We start from the raw sequence: 21,587 nt of genomic DNA, 5'->3' as shown, positions 1-21,587 counted from the left end.
AATTAGTTTCTCTTCATGCTTCTTGCAAAAATTAAAAAATGAACCAGTTAGTTTATTTAGTTCCCAATTTTTTTTTAATTATTATTTATTTATTTATTTGGTTTTTTTGGTGGGACCCTCGCTGGCGGCCGGGCATGCCGGGGAACCAACGGGCGCTGCAGAGGCTGCGGGGAGCCTCGCAGCCCAGCGCTCAACCGCTGCGCCACCAGGGGAGACCCTCCCAATTATTTTTTGAAAGACTTTTGTGCGGCCATAGGGGGCGTTTCTCCCACCCCTCACTGCATCCCACCTGCTAGAAAAAGAATGGAGTAAAGGTCTGAATTATAGAAATTATTATTTTCAATTGCCCACTTCATTCAGGCTCACCCAGAGTTCATCCTGAGGTGATGGGTGTAGTGAGGAAAGAAGGTGTTTAATGGCTTTCATGCAAATGGGGAAAGTTATGAAACATCCAAGAGGATGAAAGGGAAACCATTCTCTTAAGTATTTTAAATATTCATCGGAAATGTAGCACAGGAAGACATTTGCTAACCAAAGAGGAATGTGAACCTAAATTCATCACCAACAAGCAACTTGTGGCACCCAAAATTAATGACATTTAGTTGTATCCCAAATTGAGGACACTTCCTGGGTTTCTGGAACAGTAGGTAATACTAGCAGGGGTGGATACAACTTCTTGGCAAGATTCTCATTCTGCGGAGTGAATAATCTTCCCCTGCAGTTCTATATGACCGAGGGCCTATTTTGTAAAGACAAATAGCAGCTTCTTTGTCATCACAAAAAGCCTGGAACTCTCCTTAATCTTTAGCAGAGTATCTTTTGACAATTATGTATCTCTTCATTGTCTCTTCTTGGTCTTAGCTGAAATTTAAATGTTCCCAGTCATCTGATCCTATAAGAAAAACTAAAATCCTTGGAATAGTGCTCATAAGAGCACCGAAGGCAGCCTCAAGGGAGAAAAGGCAAAAAGAAAATTGTAAAAAAAAAAATGAAAAAATTGTTTTTCTTTATTTCAATAGCCAGTCCTACAGATAATTTTGAAAACATTAAAACAAAACCAGATCTGGTCCCTAATCTCATGGGGTTCAGAGCAGAAAACCCTGGTATATATAAGCACCAACAGTATAATGTATAAAATTCTGCTACAGTTATGGGAATTGCAGTCAGAGGATGACTTTTGCTAGAAGGGGATGGCAGTGCCAGATGAGGGAAGACGACCCATAGAAACGTGTGTGGAAAGCTAGAGAAATACGGTAGATTTTAACTGAGACATAAAAGATAATGGTATAACTTCATCAGATATATAGAGGAGGAGAAGGAGGAAGGGAAAAGAATATTACAAGCACAGGGAATAGCAAGATCAAAGGCATTCACCTAAAGAGGCAGGGTAGCCCAATGGTGAACAGCATTCCAGTTCTAGAGGGGTTACTGACTGCCTGGGCTGCTCCCCTTGTGGTAGCTGTCTTTCAGCAGGATACCTCACCTTGCCGGCCTTCTTTCTGAAACTGGAAATTGGGGATAAATAGCGGTACTCTCCTCCCGGATTTGCAATGAAAATGATATGAGAGCATCTAGCGTAGCACCGAGCATATAAGAAATGCCCGTTAAATCTTTATTATCATCTTTGGGAAATCACAAGGTGAGCTCAGCTCATACAAGGAAGGGCTGAATACCAGGCTTCTGAGGTCCTTCCATTCCCATTAGAATGAAATGCCTCAGGGGCAAAGAGCATATCTACCTTGTGCTGGGGGAATCCTGGAATGCCTGGCATACAGTGGGCCCTCAAAAAACACTGAATGGAAATGTGAATGCTAAGGAAATTGGGTTTTTTCCTACATGCAAATGCTGACCCACCAACAGAGGGCACTAAGGAGGGAAGAGACATGATTATATTATAGACTCAACCTTGGGGACAATAGAATATAAAGAGGAAGGCCAATTGGTCTGAACATCACTGCTCAATATAGTAACAATGCGGCACTTGAAATATGGCTAATCTTGAGATGTGCTGTAAACATAAAAGATCTAACACATGCAAAATGTTATCTTATTAAAAATATTGATTACATATTGAAATTATACTATATTGGCGTAAATGAATATTGTTAAAATAATTTTACCTATTTTTAGATGACTGGATCAAGAAGATGTGGTACATATATACCATGGAATATTACTCAGCATTCAAAAAAGATAAACACATGCAATTTGCAGCAACATGGATGGCGCTGGAAGGGATCATGCTCAGTGAAATAAGCCAAAAAGAAAAAGAAAAATACCGGATGGTCTCACTCATAGCAGGAATCTAGAAAACTTAAATAAGGGACCAGGAAAATGAATATAAGAAAGTGAAAATCAAAATCAACAAAAACTATGAACCGGAGACACTTTTTGGGGGGTGGGGGGCGGGAGGGGAGGGATTGGGGTCAGAATGGGGGGTTTGCAATTGTATGGGGGAATATAAAAATAAAATTTATTATTTAAATAAAAAAATTTACCTATTTTTGACCCTTTTTAAGGTTAAGAAAATCTTTCTTTGCGAATGTGACTCACATTTTATTTCTGTTGGGTGGCGTTGTTCACAAAGCATGGACTAAGGCAATGATAAAGGGAATATAAATTCTAAGTCAGCTATAAGAAGATAGTTTGGAAATAAAAGTGATAAAATATAGTGGCTCCTTAGATATAGAAGGTGCAGAAGGAGCAATCGAAGGTGACTGTGTGCCTGTGGTGATTTTGAATGTGATGTTCTTGTGGATCGTGAGCTGGAGAGAGAGAACAGGTCTGGAACTGAAAAGAGAGTATTGAGCTCGAGGTATACAGTCCAAGAAACTACCCACCTGCACTGAAGCAACAAAATCCTAGGTCAGTACCTTCCCCAACTCTGTGAGAGAGGAAGAGAATGTGATATAGATCATTATATCAAGCTACATATGACACAAAATCAGTATGTACATATATAATTTGTCTACATTGCAACACTAACATCATCACCATCCCTCTGGACATTTCTTCTTTAATAAAGACACTTCCCTTCAAAATTTAAAAAGCATTTCAAAGGAGAAAATATTTACAAAAATATTGCAAAAGACACATCCAATAAAGGGCTATTATCCAAAATATATGAAGAACTGTTAAAACAACAAGAAAGCAAGCACTTGATTAAAAAATGAACCAAAGACCTTAATAGACACCTCACCAAAAAAGATACTCAGATAGCAATTAAGCATATGAAAAGATTCTCCATATAATACGTAATCAGAGAAATGAGAATTACCATCACAAACCTCCTAGAATGCTCAAAAGTCAGAGCAATAACATGCCAATTGTTGATAAGGATGTGGAGCAACAGGAACTCCCATTCATTGCTGGTGGGAATGCAGAGAGGGCAGCCATTTCAGAAGACTGGTGGTTTCTTACAAAAATAAACACACTCCAACCATATGATCCAGCAGTTGCAATCCTTAGTATATACCCAAAGGAGTTGAAAGCTTATGTCCACACATGCCTGCCAAAAGTATATTATTAGCGGCCTTATTTGTAAATTTCCAAAACTTGAAAACAACCATAATATCCTTTACTAGGGAAATGGACACCTATTAAAAGAATACCTGGTATGGTACAGCCAGAAAACAGAACAAAACTACTCAGCAATAAGAAAGAAATGAGCTACGAAGCTATGGAAAGGACATAGAGAAACCTTAAATGCATACTACTAAGTGAACAAAGCCAATCTGAAAATGCTGCATAATACATGATTACAACTCTACGACATTCTGGTATAAGCAAAACTAGGAAGATATTAGGAAATCAGTGGGGATATTAGGAAATCAGGGACAGGGTGGTGAGGAGGTGAATAAATTGGCAGGACAGAAGGTTCTATAAAAATGTTCTATATAATGCCATAATGACGGATACATGTCATTACACACTTATCCAAACCTACAGAAAGAAAGAACAATACCGAGAGTGAACAGTAATGTAAGCTATGAAATTTAGGTGGTTATGAAGTGTCAGTGGATGTTCATCAGTTGCAACAAATGTGTCACTCTGGTGAGGTGTAGATAATGATGGATGCTATGTATTATGGGGGTAGAGCATATGGGAAATTCATTCTCTTTCCCTTAATTTTGCTATGAAACTAAAACTGCTTTTAATAAAAATAAAATCCTAATTAAAAAGAAAAAAAGCCTATAGATTATAGCTCAAGTTGCTACCACAGGAAAAAATTAGTAAAAACAATTTAATTTGCTTTCATTCATGAAAACCTGTGGGTAGAATATTTGCTCAGGATGTCCACTAAAAAATTTATGACAGAAAGAACTGGCAATAATCAATGCCTGTCCATAAGAGACATTAGTTGCATATATTTTGGTACTCCAAGTGATTAGGGTACTATTCAGTATCACACAATTCAGTGTACTGTTAAGGAAAGGGCTTCAAAATACATTATTAATGTTATAAGGTGACAAGAAATAAAGCAAGTTGAGTAACAGTGGGTATACTACGATTCTTTTTAAAAGAAAAAAAAATTCCATTTTTATATCATTATCTATGTCTACTCCCTTCTAGAAAGTAAAAAACTGCTATAATAGATATCATTGAAGATAAGAGTATCTGTCCTCATCATTCTTCACACTATTATAGTTTAATGTCAATGAGAGTTATGTGAGCAGTAAAAATAAAGGTTATATAAGGCCTCCCCGGTGGCACAGCAGTTGAGAGCTGTATTGCGAAGCTGCCTGCAGCCTCTGCAGCGCCAGTTCTATCCCAGGCCGTTGGCAAGGGTCCCACATGGCACGCAGACCTCGCCTGCCCCCTGCTGCTCGCCCTCTGCTCCCCTCCGCAGTGTACTTCTTCAGTCTGCCTGTTCTGCTCTCCGCTCTGGCTCTGGTGAATTCTCTCACCCTCCCGTACTTCTGACAGTATCCCAGTGCTTGTATAAATAAATAAATCTTAAAAAAAAAAAAAAGGTTATATATGGTCACATTTTAGGCAAACACAAAGCACATATGCATTTTACAAACTTGAAATGATGCGCTGGTCTCCAGCAACATGATTTTTACATCTTTATGATGATACAGTTGTCCCATGTTCATTTTAAGAAAGTATATCACAGCATCCTTAATAATTTGGGGGCTTGGGCCTCCCCGGTGGCGCAGCGGTTGAGTGCTGGGTTGCGAAGCTGCCCGCGGCCTCTGCGGCGCCGGTTCGATCCCCGGCTGCTCCCCGGCCACCGGAGGAGGGTCCCACATGGCACGCAGACCTCTCCTGCCGCCCGCTGCTCCCCTCAGCAGTGTACTTCGGTCCTTCTGCCTGCTCTGCTCCCCGCTCTGGCTCTGGTGAATTCTCTCACCCTCCCGCGCTTCTGACTGTACCCAGTGCATGTATAAACAAAACAAACAAACAAACAAACAAACAAATAAATAAATAAATAAAACATGCCTCTATAAAAAAATAAAATAAAATGATTTGGGGGCTTCAGTGGACCCCTTCCAATTACTTCGGAATCTTATTAATAGATACAATACAACTTACCTGTGTTTCTGAATTATTTTATGCACACATAAATTCAGAAGGAACTATTAGCATTTAAAATAAAGACCAGAAGCACTATCATGGTCAAATAATACAGCAAAGTTAAGAAAGGTCCTGGAATTGAATTCTAAACTGCCTAACACACAGCTCATTGTTTCTCTAACAATGCTGATTTTTTTCCAAGTCTGTTCAAAGTCACTAGTCAGCATTTAGTTTGCTTAGGCATTAGCTGGAATGCTATGACTATTGGATAACAGGTGGTAGGTGAGTATAGAACAGTGTACACTGGCACTCCAAGATGCGCCAGCAACATGTTTTGATTTACGCAGTATTCTTTAAAAAGCTCTAATCCATTTCAGTCACACCTAAGTACACCTGGGTGTGGTTTACATTTTGCTTGCTTTCCAAAGTCTGCTCCTAAGTATTTGGACTAGGGAAGCTTTAGAAAGATGGAAACCTGTTGCTTTTTTTTTTTCTTCTCAGGACCACTCTTTAAATACAGCTAAATTTCAATAAACACCCCATTTGATGAAAGTAGTCTTTAAACCATATGTCTGACCAGGACTGTACAGTTTTAACGAAGAATCCACTTGAACCAAAGGGAAAAATTCTAAAATCCTGAGATTACACACAGTCAAAGATAAAATAGATGTTTAGGGAGGCAGAAATGGAAGAAAACATTTTATGCCATGGAATTAGACCTCTCAAAACAAAGTGTTAATCATGCATTAAGTTAAAGTGTTTAGATTGCTTTAGATCATCTTAGAATATTCACAATCACCCAATTTTAATATAACCTAACACCGACATGAAAGAGGGGCCTATTGGACATGTCACTTACTGTCTCTGGGCTTCTGTTTCCTCATCTGTAAAATGGGGATAATTGAGGCCAGAATCCCTTATCCTTCATTGCAAATTCTACAAATCTCTGAGAAACTCATGATTTTTCTTAACTCACTAGACTTCACAAACTTAACCTGTACCGACATGAGGCTTTTTTTAGCCTCTACCTCTTTGTTCTAAATATCCATGTGTAATTACCAAAATGTTAATATGTCTGTTAATAGTATGTTGTCCCAGACCTAGCTGTGGTTATTTCATAACATACAAAATCAGCAGGAAAAGTATATTACTATTCCAAATTCTAAAAAATTCTGAAATCTAAAATATCTTTCTCCTAGGGTTACAAATAAAGGATCACACACCCATAATACTTGTTTCATTTAAAAGATGTTGCAAAGGCCTAATAAAGTAATAGATAATCTTGACAAAATAAGCATTGTACTTATTTTAACCATAGGTAGCCATAGGGATGCTGTTTCTGGAATTCCTTCCATGCAGAGGCTCTCTTCTTCTATGCTAGACATAACTCCCAGCTTGTCTCTCTTCCAGCTTCTTTCCTGTCTCACATCCACGCTGTCTCTCCTTAAGAGTCTCTCTTCCAGACAGTTCCCTCTGATTGAGGATTCCTTCCTACCCGTGGTCAGTCTGGTGTCTCTTGTTGCTCTTTACCTTTACTAAACACAGACTGGTAATGAATTGGCAACAGAGACTAGAGTGAAATCAGGTCAAATGGGAACTTAAGCCCTTGGGGTGCTTCTGAGTGCTTTCTAGGCATACAAAGACTTCTGTAATCTTCACTGCTGAAGCCAGACATATGGTATAATATGTATCTGTTTGTGATATAGTGCAACCTCTCTCCTCTCTCTCTCTCTCTCTCTCTCTCTCACACACACACACACACACACATATGCTCACCCATGCCACTCAACACACACTCAACATAAGCCCTCATCTATATAAATTATGGTATGGTTCCTTTCTTGTAAGAATCAATTCATTTGATGAGAATAGCAAATTCATCACTTGTCACCAGGCACAATGACCCACATGACAACTCCACTTAAATATAACAAGTGTGTCTTTGTAACTTGGGGTCAGCTAGGTCTGAGAAGTGGTAAGCTTTCATTTCACTTGTTTTTTTTTTTTTTTAATCTCTGGAGTCCACTGTGATATTATGCACAATTGAAAGTTGCATACAATGGAGATCAAAAATGAAAAGGATATTTTACAAAAAGCAAAGCTATAAGTACCAGCGTTTCATCTTTTCTAAAAGATAATTCACCAGAAAAAAAAAACACACTGAAAATTTGGCAATGTTTCCTTTTGAGGACTGATAACATCCCCTGTAAACAGGAACACTAGTATCATTCACCAATGACTCAGTGCCTGTATCTCTAAACACCAATTAAGAATAGTACTTATGAACAGAGATACAGACTATGGTTTCATGATAACTGCCCCTGGTATATAAAAATGGCATGACTATGCATCACCAGTAATATTCTTCAAGACTTTGGCACAATAGTAGAGTTAAAGTGATATGACCTTTTTCATGCCCTACCTATGATATTCATTTGTAAAAATCGATGGTGAGAGTTAGACTACAAGTCTGGGATCACAGAACATAAGAAGGTTAATTGGTGGAGCCATAAATTACATCCATTTCCTACTGCTTATTGATTCCAGTGGCTCCATCTAGTCAAGGATAATTTTTAACCTCTCTCTCAAAAGATACTCTCTTTGGTACAATCTTCCTGGAAAGCAATTTGGCAACATGCATCAACAGTTTCAAAAAAGACCATGTCCTTCAACCCAGTAATTTCATGACTAGCACCATTCTATAAGATGATATGGACATATTCAGAGATTTATATATAAGGGGTTTATGCCAACGTTATGTATAAAAGTGAAAAATGAAAAACCTTGCAAAATTGAAGCAATAAAAATGATTAAATATATGTTTGCATGTACATTGATGAATTATAATTCAGTCATCAAAAAGACATCTAAATTTTAATGGAAAATTGCTCATGATATCAAGTTTTATATAGATAACTATACATCTATAAATGATCAAGTGAAAGTAATATATTAAAAGGTTAACAATAAAATAAAAGATAATAGACTAAAATATTATGTTATTATGGTTGGGCAGTAGGATTACAAGTGATTTTTAGATTTTATTCTTACATTTATCTACAAATTTCTACAATAAATATTTTTATATTGAGAAAGAAGTCATAAACCTTAGTTTCAACACAAAATAGACTAAAATGTTAATGGAAAGTCAGTAATTGTAATACAATGTTTTATAATAGGATTCTTCCAAAGTTAAATACCACTTTTAAAACGTCAAAAACATTAGTAGTAACTAACGCAAAATAGCGCAATTAAAATACATTAGGGTCCATTTCTCTCTTTGAGTTTAAATAAAAACTGAACAGACTAGGGGCCTCTCCAGTGGCGCAGCGGTTGAGCGCTGGGATGAGATGCTGCCCACAGCCTCTGCAGCGCTGGGGCACTGGTTCGATCCCCGGCTGCTCCCCAGCCACCCGAGGAGGGTCCTACATGGCGCGCAGACCTCTCCTGCTGCCCGCTGCTCCCCTCAGCAGTGTACTTTGGTCCTTCTGCCTGCTCTGCTCCCTGCTCTGGCTCTGGTGAATTCTCCCACCCTCCCGCGCTTCTGACTGTACCCAGTGCTTGTATAAATAAATAAATAAATCTTTTAAAAAAAAAAAAAAAACTGAACAGACTAAAAGCTTTCATGTGAGTTACAAAAGTCCAAAAGGAAGATAACATTAACTTGCTAGAGCAAATATTCTTAGCAGCATCATTTCTGGATAAGGATTAAAAAAAGAATATTTTAACAAATAGAAAGAAGACTAAAGGCGTTTCAGAAAGTCTTATGTCTAGGAAACAAAACCCAGTTGGTAGAGGAGGCCACTGCCTAGCAACCTAATGAGGCTTCATAAAGGTGGCATTTAAGTCCATAGGTCATCAACATCAGCAAACATGAATTTGAATTGGAAACTTTCTGCCAATTATATCAAATCTTCAAAGACCTTCTAAATAATCCTTCTTTAGAATGAGAGATTCTCAGATTACTGCCTGGTTGGAAGGTAGAGTTTTTGTCTTTGTTTATAATTTCTATTAAATCAGGTTTCCTAAATTTGCTTATTCATAAATACTGTCAGGAATTCTTATGAAACATATATATTTCCCTAGAGATTATGAATTGCCAAATCTGGGAGGGAGCCAAAGAAGCCACACTCCTAACAAGGGTCCTAGATGTTTCTTAGGATCAGCAAGTTCAAGAAACATTATTATCAACTTTCATTTCCTTTCTGGTATTTCTTGCTAGTTCTAATTATCAGCTGTCCTTACCTGTCTGATGAGTTAAAGTTTGCTTCTACCATCAGACAGTAAGTTCTGTGAGAGCAGGCACGGTCTCCATTCATTGCTGCACCTCCAAGAACTAGTATGATACTGACACACGATAATGAGCTGAGAGAACACTTCTCGAATCAATCAATGAATCAAAATTTCTTTTATGACATCTAACAGGAGCCTGAAGTCTAGATTATCATTAGGATTGTAGGAATAGCTCCACCTTGGAGTGCAGGAGGTGAACACAGAATATGTTATACTCTAGAGGTGACCTTTTGTTACTTTAAGGAGAGTGCCCATGCAAAACTGGAAGAGTATTGCAAAAGAGGACATGCTGACTGCAGGGCACATTAAGACATCAAGTTCACAGAGAAAGCAAATATCCTGAAAGAAAAAAAAAAAAAGAAAGAAAGCAAATATCCTGTCCATATCTACCTATCTATCTGGATAATACCTGCTACTTAAGCAAGCATATTGCATGCTGATCTGATATTGAAATATATCAGATAAATATATGACAACTTCCTGCCTCCTTTGAGGCTACTCCAATTGCCAAGCAGATCAGGGGCCAATAAAACAATATAGGGTTCTTCTTTCTCCTGATATTTAGGTTCACCAAGGACTATAAGAGACAGATTGTTATAAAATTCTAGGGTCTACAAGCCCTCAAAAACTTTCTCCAGTTTTAAAAGATTAAATGAGAGATAACTATTGAAACTATTGACTGGTTGAAAAAAGGTATTTGCATAGGTATAAAGTATACAATAACCCTGCTGCGATCACACAGTAAACCTCTGCATACACAGGTACTGAATAGGTGTCTATAAATTGCTCACTGAAGCAATTTGTCAAGACAAAACTAATTCTGGAGAGTGAATTAGATGGAATTCTCCAACTGTTTTCTGCTCTACTATCTCCACCAGCCCCAGCTACACTGTCCATGGAGGTACCACTATTTCCTCACTTGGGCCAGCATATCTACAGAAAGCCTGTTACTACCTTGACTTGGGCTTCAAACACTGAGGTCACTGTTGCTTTTCATTCAACTCCTGGCTAAGCCTTTATCAGCCATTCATACTTGAACCCAAGTCAAAAGGCCTATGTGGGAGTGACTGGGTAAAGATAGGTGGGGTAGTATTCCAAGGAGGCAGGAGCAGATGTGTGACTATGCTCCAAGTTCATGGTGCATGCTCCACTGTTTCATTGGATTTTACTCATCCAAAGACAAATGATTAAGACGTTCAAGACAGAAATTTTTGAGCATTAAATCAAAACGCACAGTTCTCTCGAACTCAGGAAGCTGGCTCTACTGAGAACCTACTGGATGCTAGACCACAAGTGTGCTATGTGAATGAGACAGAGATAATGCCTGTCCTGTGAATTTTTGTGTCTAGCAAGGAGAACAGACGAGGAAAGAAGAAATTGCCCGGTAGTGTGCATTGGTGTGACACAGGCAGACTCTGATAGCTTCAGTCCTGGAAGCAAGGAAAGAATACCAGACACAGTATGGGATTTAAACCCAGATGGACAATGCAGACAGAGAAAACAAGTACTCAAGGAACTGGGGTAGGGAGCATGAGGCATTCCAGGAACTGAAAGAGGCGGCTAGATGGGAACATCATTTCAGGACCAGCAAGTAGGGAACGGCAATATTTTCCATTATGCCAAGGAGTGCCAACTGAGGATAATGGGGAGCCAGTTGGAGGGATTTAAGACACAGAATGACTTGATCGGACTTGTGTTATCGAAGATCACTTAGGTTGCAATGCAGAAAAGTTCCAAAGTTCAGCAGGGAGAACAGTCAAAGGAGAGGAAGCCAAGGGAGGCTGAGGATGCCTACGAGGCACTAGTTAACTAGACACACTCATATTGGAATAAAAAATAACCAAGATGTCGATTGGTTCTAAATATTTCATATACATCAGGTAGACAGAGGCCTGAGCTAACACATGGAGCAGGCTGAAGCTGCACTGAGTGTGCTCCTTTGGGAGATTGGGCCAGATTAGCAGCCAGCTCTCACCACTCATTGTTGTAAAATTGTTACACAGCACTGAGGCCTGAGGTTGTTCTAGAGCCTAAGACCAGCACTGAATTCCACACCCTTCCTTACAAAAGAACCTTCTGTGCACAGCAAATATAATAACCCCAAGGAAATATTATCTGAGCAACTCTGTGAACGGCAGAGGTGAAATTTGAAGACACGTGTTTCAACCCCTTTGAAAGCGTAGGGTGTGTGCTGATGCTTAATCTTTAGGCCTGTGCACACAGAATGGCATCCTTGGCTAATACATTCAACTTGCCCTAAAGGTTTTTTTATTAATCGATTTATTTTTTAACTGAGGTAATATTAGGCGACCCCATTAGGTATAGCTAACGTAGTGCCCTAAAAGTTTTGAGAACAACCAGGGTCTACCAGATTTTAGGAAGCCCCAGAATGTCTGCAAAGTACAACAAAAGTGATTGATAGTTTCAAGGTAACTTTCCAGCCATGGATCTGATTTGCTGAGCAGGGGGTGAAAGAGGGAGCCAGAGGAGCATGTGGTACATGCAGAATTGTGGGTGTTTGCACACATTTCAAGCAGAGGAAGCCTAATTCATAAGCTCTCCTTCCTGGTATCATTAGAGTTAGGAAACCACTGAGGGCAGAATTTTTTAAAACTGATAAATAATGTGGCATGAAATCTAAGGGCTATAAGATTTAACGAGAGAACGGCCACAGCACCATTAATGTCCTCCCAGGACATCACCACCTCATTTCATATTGGGTTTCAATTAACTGTTTTTATGCCTTTTGTGTTGAATGCCAATAAATTTCGTATGGTCTAGGGACATGGCCTACTCATTTTTTGCCTCCTTCTCAGCACTCTGTATGCAGTTCATAAAATAAATGAATTAAACATCTTATGATCTGGTCAATTTTTCTTCTTTTATAGATGAAATTTTTAGAGGGATTTTCCTCGTATGAACAGAAGAGAACATTCAGGCTCAGGGCATTTCTTGCTCTGGCCTTTATGGCATGTGTTGGGAGGCAAGAAGTTGTTCCTCAGCTCTCTGAGGGAGGAGCAAAGCTGTCCCTGATCACACACCAGTAATCTGAATCAAGGATATGAAATAAGCCCTTTCAGGAAGTGAGCCGATTAAATGTTATTTCCTCAGATATGAGGTTAGTAAACAAAATTTAGCCAAGGAATCAAAACACTTTAGATTCTTACATTTCCCAAAGTAGTAGAAATAACTGACGTCCTGTGATAAAAATAAACAAGGGCCATGGGAAATTTTTCTCATTCTTACCCATCATGTTGTCTCACCATTCACGCCTCGTGCACATGTGACATGAAAATCAACCAAGCAACATTTTTCTTTCCTCTTTTGTTGGATGGTAAATACCAGCTGGAGCTTTGTGAGCAGTGAGTAATACATCTGGCACAGGATCAAGTTAACTGCCACCTGAAAACTTTCCACTCTGTTATTATCCTCCAGCTTAGAAGTCTTGGGGTCCAATGGATGAATGCAGAAACTACCCGCGTGGATTTGCACTCACCACACTTTCCTGTAGCCTTGGGCGCCTGGTGAGGTGTCTCTCGGTCCCAGCTCTCCCCCTGTATCTGTCTCATGCTGAAAAATTTCATCTCAGAATGGTTTCCTTTTGTTTCTCAGCACCCACGTGGGTTCTTTCTCTCTCCTGGTGACAAAATGGTATTATTCTCAGGGGTAGAAACCAAGTTTAGTGTCCTAATAAGAAATATGTTGGGAGCCTCCCTAGTGGCACAGATGATTGAGCAACACACTGTGAAGCTGTCCGCAGCCTCTGCAGCATGGGTTCGATCCCAGCTGGCCGGCAAGAATCCCACATGGCACGGCAGACCTCTCTTGTCTCACCCGCTGCTCCCCTCAGCAGTGTATTTTGTCAGTCTGCCTGTTCTGTTCCCCGCTCTGGCTCTGCTGAATCCTCTCATCCTCCCACGCATCTGGCCTGTACCCTGGTTCTTGTATTAATAAATAAATCTTAAAAAACAAAAACAAAAACAAGAAAAATTTGTCGGGGACCATCGCTGTAGCCCTGCCTCCAGGTAACTGAACATACCTACCAGGTATGTTCATCTGCGGCTCCCAGCTGTCATCATCGGGACGCTTTCCTTAAGCCCAGTTCACGATACAGGACTGCAGTTGAGGAGAACAAACAGATCCAGAAGTGGCCGTTATCAATGGCCAGTTAGTAAGGGTGACTGACACCCCACTTCTTTGCCTCTCAGTGGAGGTAGTTGTGAAGTGTGTGTTCAATGTTTCAGAGTAGGTTAAGCTCCTAACATTCCCCTATCCATTGTTTCTTGCGATGCCCAATTAAACTACTAGCCCTTCAGTCTTCATTTCAGGGTCAGCTGGTAGGGAAAGCCAAATCAAGATGGTCTGCAGTTCTCATAATGGATTCCAATTCTCATAATGGATTCCAAAGCTAAATACACATAATTTTGACTCATCAACAGGATGGTTAAAGTTCACAATTCTTAAACCAAAACTCAAATTTGCGAAACAAAGTCCTTAACTGAGAGCATCAATATTCATCAAACGTGCCTCTTCATACTCTGGAAGTATTCAAACTAAATGACCTCTGCTGGTAAATGGTTTAACAGAATGCATTTCCCATCATTCTAATGTGCTTTGAAGGATTTGGCATGAGCCTCTGAAACATGATTCACAGGTGTTTTCCGTATCTCTAATTTTGATGCACCAAGTGACCTTGACCATTTTAATTCTTTTATGCACCTAGAATGTGCTGTGCTGTGCAATCATAGTAGCTGGTACACTTACTTTTTTTTAAAGTTTATTTCTCACTATTCTTTATTTTTCCTTTTCCCAAGTATCTATTATTTTCCTTCTCTTCTCCTTTTTCTCAGATTTCTCCGTCCATTAATTTCTATCCTGGTTTTTGCTTTTTGACAAAATGATACACCATATGCTATGCCTACAGAGGCTGCTGGATGCTCAACCAAACCCTTTAGCATGGGGAACTCATGCCCCTGGCTGAAGGATATTGGTTGCTGATGACTCATGACTCAGTTCTTCTTCAAGAATTGTCCTTACCTAAATGAAGCTAACTTGCCTGCTTGGAGACAATCCTCCCTTGTCCTCCCTGAGGACATTCAGCATCCAAAAAGGTCCAGATTCCTTGTCTCAAACTAGTCTGAAGGACTATCCCAGCCCTAGTGCCTGTAGGAGCAGGCAGGGCCTCTTTTGCAATTGCATGGTGGTACACCTTCTCCCTTTGCCCAGTCTTGCTTCCTGACTCTTTGCAAGTATTGTTCCTGAAACATCTCTCAATTAACTTTCTTCATGAAAATTTCAGAATCTATTTCTCAGGAACTTGATCTATGAAAGTTCCAAGTAAAATTAGATGATCCAGAGGGTTACAAATGTGTGGATTTAAACTATCATCTGTGCATGCTACCTAGAATGCACAAGATGGCGTCACAAAAAATTGGAAGATGCCAGTATACATTTGCATATTCTACTACAAAAAAATGATTGGGAAAACAAAGTGCACAGATTTGGCTGAAACACAGAAAGCAAGTTATAACAGCACCCAATAAATGAAAAGGAGCTCAATAACTATTTCTTGAATACCTGACTCAGAATTCTTGTGTGATTTACAATCATTCAATACAGTGCTTCACGGACAAGGTGTTTTAACAAAAATGCTCACATTTTAACTTATACACAGGTAGATAAAACAATTTGAAATAAATTGTTTCCTTAACTATAGAAATAATGAGATCAATTTTACGAAGGAGGCACTCTGATGAGTTACTTCACTCAAAGCCTACTAAGTGATCATTACCATATTTCATAAAGTCAAAAATCATCAAGAAAATGACTTTATGAATAAGATGGCTCTGGCTAATTGGCTGACATTATATCTAGTTTTTGACAGTTGAAAAGGTAGATGGAATGTGAGCAATTTCTATTACGCTGAATGGCAATTTCACAATGTAACATACCTGAAAACATCCATCAGTACCCCTAATGGACAGCTGTTTCTTTCTCTCCATCATCTTGATGGAAACAATTCCAACACCCTGATAATCCCAAGGCCTTCCTCTTCATCCCTGGCCATCCTCTCCTCACCATGTTCCCTTTTTGCTCTCAATTTTACCAGGGGAGAATTTATGAAAATTTTCCTGGAACTCTCCCCAAACTCAGTCCAGTTTGGTGTGTGTTGGAGGGCGGGGCAGGGGGGTGAAGGCAAGGGACAGGGGAGGAAGGGCTGAGGGGGGCAAGCTCTGAAAAAGAGATATTGCTACCAAAAAATTAATTAGACAAAAACACAAAGTGAGTCAATGATAAAGGGATGATAAGGAAGAAAAGGTAAACGTATAATGTTTTTGAAATGGCATTTCTCATGTATTTGGCAAAGTACCTTTTTTGGTGCTGCTTTCATTAACTGCAGTGCTTCAATTACTAGCCACCCAAATCTCTTTTTAGTTAGGGTCATGCTAGTATCTACAATAAATTGACCTCAAAATATATAATACTCAAGCCTAATAAAAGTTTATATATTGCTCACATAAGAAGTGGTTGTCTCTGGATGGTGGGTGACCCTCCTGCACACTCTCCGTTTTAAAACTCATATGTTTTTATCACGTGGCTTCTCTTTCCCCAGGGCTTCACTTACATCAGCATGCAATCAGGAAAGGAAGAAGTAGAGCAAAGAGGAGATATACCTATTTCTAAAATGGCTTGGCTCAGAAATGGCATAAATCATTTCTGCACATATTGCATTAGGTAGCATTCGGTCTCCAGGCCACCCTAGATACTAGGGAGATTGAGAAATGTAGTCTAGCTGTGTGCCCAGGAAGAAGAGGGGACTCGTTTTTGTTAAAGAGTTAACAGAACCAGATATAGAGCCTTTGTGCAGTATAAGGAAGGCGAAAAAAAGCAAATACCAAGCTCCTCAAGCATACCAGGGGACCTGAAAGGTTCAGCTGGCTGAACACTAATGTCAGTCAGTGGAGTCAACCTTCCTCAGCTCTCCTCAGAGTGCCTAAAACTTAGTACCTAAAAATAACACTCATCTTTCAAAATAGTTGTACCAATACACTAGACTAGTTCTCACATAAGTGCTTTATCTCTAAGCTGGCCTCTTAAGAACTGACTAAAGAATTAAGTCAGCCTCTTCCCTGACCCACTCTAATCACACAGTCACATTGTTTGGGAAGGTTCCTGAGATCATTATCTGGACGCCTCATTACTCTGAGGCACTTGGATTTCAAACCTGAAGACAAGTGAGTTAACCAGTTCATTCTCTTAGCATTTTATCAACAAATGGAAAAACTCTTCACAAAATGACAGTGAAGAGAAAATCCATTTCCCTTGATCTGTTCACACAAGAAAACACTGAATTTACATGTCAACATTCAAGCCAGACATCAGAATTTTATTTGAAGGAGATGACAGCCTTGTGGTGTGTGGTATTCTTTTTGTACTTACTCGCTCTTCCAGATGAATGAGAAAGAATAATTGGTCATTCTGAAGATGGCTGCACAAAAGAAGAACTTGCAATCCATCCCATATTTTTTTAGTTCAAAAAGGACATTCCTGAGGGAAAATGTGATCAAGTTTATGGGAGTGAAACGAAACTGTCTGTGTAGGAGGCTTTCACTTTATAGCCTAAATGGTTAACTCAGGCGTGTCTACACACAGAGCAGCCGAATAATAATTAAGAACTGTCAGTGAACACCACCACACTAGATATTATCAGTGTTTACCAGTAGTGTCTGCTCATACTTACAAATCACTTTATAATGTTCAAGAAAGTATCTTAGCTCAATTATTTATTTGTAGCTAGTCATATTGCATGGGTGGATAATCTTTTTTTTTTTAATTGCTGGTTACAGCCCCTAAAGCAAAACCAACCATGCAATTAATTTAGAGTTGTTTTTCCTTAAAGAAATATTAAGCATCAGAATCACTTCCTTTTTCACCTAAGCGAGTACCCCAAAAATACACAATTCTTACAAAAATACTTTAAAATAGACTTTCTTTCCACGTATTTGACAGTTAAGAGAGAGTCGTATAAATAGGATGAGAAGGAAGATTGGATGCAATGGGTGGGAAATAGAGTCAGCGATAGAGAGGTGAGTAGAAAGGAAAACAGAAATGACAGAAGAAGCACATGAGGGAGGGGAAGGAGGGAGCCAGAAAAAGAATGAAAAATGAGGAAGAAAGAGTAGTGGAATGTTTTCTTAGAAAGAATGGGAAACATTTGGACAAAGTGAAAAACAGGACAGAAAAACCAGGGCAGGGGATTGGGGAAAAGGCTTTCTCCCATTCTATGGACATCATAAGCAAAGCAATGCTAAGGCTAAATGAAAATGAGATCAGTCCATAGTGGCTGGCTGTGGCTGGAGGCTTCCAATGCTTGCTGTAGACTAAGAAAAGCCCTGTCTCCACAACTGAAAGTGATTGAAATTGAAAGGAATCTCACTGAAGTGATTCCTCACAACTCACTTTTTTGATAATTTAATAAATTCTTGGATTCTTTTCAAAATTGAGATGTAATTTACATATAACAAAATTCACTTGTTAAAAATATACAGTTCAGGGCTTTTGGTAAATTTACAAGGTTTACAATCATCAGCACTATTTAAGAATACTTTCATAAGACACCTAGAAAAAAATCATTGCAGTAACTCCACATTCCCTCCACTTAAAAAAGTTCTGGAAAACAAGTCTTCTATCTCTATAGATTTTGCATATTCTGGAAACTTCATATAAAAGAAACAATACAATATGTGGTCGTTTCTTCCATGCCTTCTCTTATTTAGCATATGTTTTAAAGGTTCATTCATGTTGTGGCATGAATAGTATATGTCATTTCTTTTCATAACTGAATAATATTCCATTGTAGGAATACACCACATTTTCTTTATGCATAGTCAGTTGACAAACATTTGAATTCTTTTCACTTCTTAATTTATGAGTAACGTTGTTTTGAACATTCCTGTCAAGTTTTTTATGTGAATATATGTTTTCCATTTTCTTGAGCGTAACACTAGGAATAGAATTGCTGGGTCATATGGCAACTGTTTAATCTTTCAAGGAATTTCCATACGGTTTATCATATGCTGCATTGTTTATCAGAGACTTACATAACTATCACAATTTATTCATACCAACAATCTATGAGTGTTACAGATTCTCCACAACCATTCCACACTTTATCGTCCAACTTTTTAGTATAGGCATCCTAGTGGATGTGAAGGAGATTTCACTGTGATTCTGGTTTACATTTCTCTAGTGGCTAATGATGTTGAGGATCTTTTCATGGTTTATTTGTCATTTGTATATCTCCTTTGGAGAAATAACTAATCAAAAGTTTTACTCATTTTTTTAAGATTTATTTTATTTATTTATGCATACAAGAACTGGGGTACAGGCCAGAGGTGTGGGGAGTGAGAGGATTCACCAGAGACAGAGTGGAGAGCAGACCAGGCAGATAGACTGAAATACTCTGCTGAGGGGAGTGGCAGGCGAGTCAGGAGAGGTCTGCTGTGCCATATGGGTCAGCTCCCTGGTTTGCTGGGAATTGAATTCGTGCTGCAGTGGAATCTAACTCATACTGCAGTGGCTGGTGAGAGCCTGATAGTGCTGTCTTTAACCCCTGCGCCACCAGGGAGGCTCCAAAAGTTTTACTCGCTTTTTTTTTTTTTAGATTTATTTATTTATTTATTTACTTACTTACTTACTTATTTATTTATTTATACAAGCACTGGGTACAGTCAGAAGCGCAGGAGGGTGAGATCATTCACCACAGCCAGAGTGGGGAGCAGAGCAGGCAGAAGGACCGAAGTACACTGCTGAGGGGAGCAGCAGGCGGCAGGAGAGGTCTGCGCGCCATGTGGGACCCTCCTCCGGTGGCCGGGGAGCAGCTGGGGATCAAACTGGTGCTGCAGAGGCTGCGGGCAGCTTCGCAACCCAGCGCTCAACTGCTGCGCCACCGGGGAGGCACTTTACTCGCTTTTTAATTGAGTTGTCTTTTCATTATTAAGTGTTCTCCATAGATTCTAGGGCATATCAAGTATGATTTCTCCCATCCTATAGATTATGATCACTTTCTTGATGCACAAAACTTCTTAATTTGTTTGAAGTTTGATTCATCCATGCTTTTTTGGGTAGGTTTTATGTTTGTTATCATATCTAAAAAAGCCACTTATGGGGCCTCCCTGCTGTCACAACAGGTTAAGATGCAGCACTATGAAGCTATCTCCATCCACTGCAGCACGAGTTCGATCCCTGGCCAGGGAGCTACCCACATGGCGCAGCAGACCTCTCCTGACTCGCCCACTGCTCCCCTCAGCAGTGTATTTGAGTCAGTCCTCCTGCTCTGTTCCCCACTCTGTCTCTGGTGAATCCTCTTACTCCCACACCTCTGGCCTGTACCCCAGTTCCTGCATAAATAAATAAATCTTTTTTAAAAAAGCCACTTATAACCCAAGCTCATGAAGGTTCACACCTATGCTTACTCCAGAAGTTTTATACATTTAACTCATACATATAGGTCTTTGATCCATATTCAGTCAATTCTTGTACATGGTGTAAGTTTAGTGATCATCTTCATTCTTTTGTACAATGAAATCCGTTGACCCAACACCATTTGCCAAAATAGACTATTCTTTCCCCATTGGCTCTCCCTGGCATGTTGTTGAAGAACAATGGACCATAAATATGACCAAACATTACTTTTCTAGTCTATTGATCCACATTTTTATTCTTATGTTTGTGCCAAAATGTCTTGCTTACTGTAACTTTGTAGTGACTTTTGAAATGGAGACTTTTGAATTTCAAATACTTTCTTCTTTTTTTCAAAATTGTTTTGTCTCTCCTGATGCCCTTTTGAATTTTAATGGGCTATTAAGATTAACTTGTCAATTATTACAAATAAGCCAAATGGGTATTTTCCAGGAATCAGGTTAAGTCATAGCTCCTTCACTAAATCATATCTTCAAATCTTTTGCCCTTTTTGAAAATTCAATTTTTTTGTTGATGTGTAAGAATTCTTATAGTTGCTGTATATGTCTTTACCTATATGTCGCACATTTATTTTCTACCACTCAGTATTTTTTTTCTTTTTTTAATTCCAGGGAAGAAAGGTAGAAAACATATTTTCTATCATTTCAACAAAACTCCAAAATTTACCCTCCCATCATCTAAGGCCCCCATTTTCTCCAAGGACCAAACCTACAGTCATTGATATCACCTAACTTACTTAGCCAAGGAATTAAAATCATAAAGGAAAGCTTGCTGCTTACGCTTTTTAGTACTGACCTTCCCATAGCCCGTGTCTGAGAGGAGGGGGCGGAAATGAAATGCCAAGGAGAGGACAGACACACAGGGTATACTTTGGGGATGCAGGAGAACCAGATTAACAGGAAAAAAGCCAGTTATGGAATGGGGGCTCAGAAAGTAAATACCAGATATACTGGAAGACAACGGGTCACCTCCTCATACTCTATAGCCCTGGCTTTTCCTCCCCTTCTCTAGGTATCAAACCAAGAGCTCTTTTTCCAAGCTGGCTTTTGTAACACTTAGAATGCTTCCTCAGCAATAGAGATCATCCAGCGGTGTGCACTCAGGCCCCAGCTGTACATCTTTGCACTCCTGTTTTTGAATCCTGGCCGCCCCCCCCCCACACACACACACACTGTACCATACTTAGATACAAAGTCATCAGATTTTCTTGTGACTTACAAGAAAAGCAGTAATCAAAACCACTTGCTGCAGCTTCTCTGGTTGCCCACCTCCTCTCTAATTTTCCCCAACTC

Source organism: Talpa europaea (assembly GCF_964194135.1).
Source record: "Talpa europaea genome assembly, chromosome: 11".
Classification (NCBI taxonomy): Eukaryota; Metazoa; Chordata; class Mammalia; order Eulipotyphla; family Talpidae; genus Talpa; species Talpa europaea.
This window is presented reverse-complemented; position numbering follows the sequence as displayed.